Raw genomic sequence first — 2,597 nt, 5'->3', positions numbered from 1 at the left:
TTCGGTGAACTAGAAAACCGATTGTGAGGTGTGACGTTGATCGGTGAGCTTTGAAAACCGACACTGTGAGGTGTAAACGTTATTCGGGTGAACGTAGAAAACCCGGTTGTGATAGTGGATTTCTCCCCGGGAGTGGGGAGCGGAGACGTAGGACGGAAGGTCCGAACTCCGTGATCATATCTTGTGTTTGAGTATGCCATTGACGTTTTTTTTATACTTGTGTTTATATTTCTTGTCGCCATTGTCATTAGCTCATTATTTATATGATCCACTATCTAGTTCATATTGTTTACCCCTTGTGTTAGTTTTATATCCTTGCACATACATTGTCTATATCTCTTTGTTAGGATATATCTTATTGTTTATATATCCTTGCATATATCATATTGTATATCTCTTTGGTAGGATATATCATCTTGTGTTAGTTTATATATCCTTGCATATATTTCATCATATAGGATATATACTTTGGTAGGATATATCATCTTGTGTTAGTTTATATATCCTTGCATATATTTCATCATATAGGATATATACTTTGTTGTTCTTGTTGCTTATCCTAGCTTATATATCTTGTTGTATTTTATACTTGCTATGATAACTTGTTAATTAATTTTTATTGGCATATAATCGGATTAGATTAGCATAAGACCCTAATTATCCCCCACTAGGGTCTAACAGTTACAGCAGATAGAAATATCTGGAAAACAAATTAACATATGTAACCATGATTTTATGCATTGGATTCATATTCAAAACCTTAAAACATGCATAAAAGCTCAATACAACGAATCAAACTTCTTTCTTTAGATTAACCACGTTTTAAAATCATCTTCAGGTCTTAAATACTTCTGTAAAATTGTTCTCAACCTTTTTAGCATGAAAAGACCTAGTCTCTTTACATATAATACAAAGAAAGTTGATTTTATTCATAAACTAGTCATTTAGGCTCCACAAAACAAGTTTAAAACTCTTTAAAAATGTTTTGAAAACTAGAAGGGGATTAGCAGAGATGATACTCACCTGGGGTTGTAGGAAGAACTTGTTAGAAGCAATGTCGAAGGATATCTCCACTCCAAAAGCCAAAATCAACAAAAACCCAACTTGAAAGCCTCCAATTTTCTCCAAGAAATCAAACTAGGGTTTAGGGGTTTGGTGACTATTAGGGTTCTTAGGAATACTGATAAAAACGTGAAAAACTCATATATATCAGGGGAAAACGGATATGGGTTTAGAAATTCGAAACCAACTCAAAACAGGAGAAGAAAACAATCTGCAGGTTTCGCGGTCGATCATGACGGTCGATCGGACTGCGATCGACCGTGGCGGTCGACCGGACTGGAATTTTCCAGGTCCGCATATGTTTGGTTATTTGTGCATGTTTTGACTCTTCTCTCTCTCATGTATGAACTCGTTCATACTCAAAACACATGGTATTATTCTCATATACCATTTAATGATATTTATCATCCTAAATATCTACATATCATAATTAATCACATATTAATTATATTATTCATAAATTATCAGGGTTTTACAGATATACTATATGATGTATGCAAGGATATATAAACTATCACAAGGGTGAATCAAACTAGTGGACAATATAAACAAGATACAATAGACTATAAAATGAACAGTTATAAGTGCGCCGATGCAAACCAAACACGCTATATGTTCACGAGGTTTGGACCTTCCGTCCTACGTCCCCACTCCCCACTCTCGAGGAGAATCCACTACACAACCCGGTTTGGAAGCCAAAACTTCTCTACACACTCGGTTTTCTAGCTAACCGAAAACTCTACACACTCGGTTATCAAGTCAACTGACAACTCATCCTCACAATGTACATACACAAGCAACAACCTCAAGTGTTGGTCCTCACGTATCGACTTCCTCAAGTACTCGGAATTATCACCTCTCACTAGGCTACCGACGCCACTCCTCTCGGTATCGACTCCGTCCTCACCACACACTCCTCTCGGTGTACAAATGTATTACAAAGTGATCTACACAATTAGGCACAATAACAAAGTGTTTGTTCTCTAATACAAGGTGAGAACTCAATGTAAACTCACTCTCTATGTCACAAACCCACAATCCAAATTATACTATGGATGTAAATACAATAAGCTCAATGGTTGTGTGTAAACAAAGAGAGAATCAAAACAAACTAAACTCAATGTAAATCTAGCTTATGGAGATGAAAATCAATAAACAATGTAAATACAAAGCTAGAAATTGAGTTTAGAAAACTTCTCTATAGATAACAAGAGAAGGAGAGAAGAGTGAATGCTCAAACACCAAATGATGATCTCCACTTGCTCTTGTGAATTTATCTTCACAAACTCAAACTCAAAAATGGTTAAAAGCTTTTAAACACACTTAAACAAAACTTAAACCCTTGTTAAACTTGATTAAAACATTTTCTTAGTTGTCCCAAAAAATGAGAGCAAAGGGGGTATATATAGGAACCCAAAACATCAGCAAAACCCCAAACAAAAAGAACAAAAAGCCATCATCAAACACACCTGGAAAAGACAAAATATAGCCGTTATTGTACGGCGGTCGCACAGAGCCACACTGGCGGTCGACTG

This window comes from Asparagus officinalis, chromosome 7, assembly GCF_001876935.1.
Source record: "Asparagus officinalis chromosome 7, Aspof.V1, whole genome shotgun sequence".
NCBI lineage: Eukaryota > Viridiplantae > Streptophyta > Magnoliopsida > Asparagales > Asparagaceae > Asparagus > Asparagus officinalis.
Note: the sequence above shows the minus strand (reverse complement) of the source record.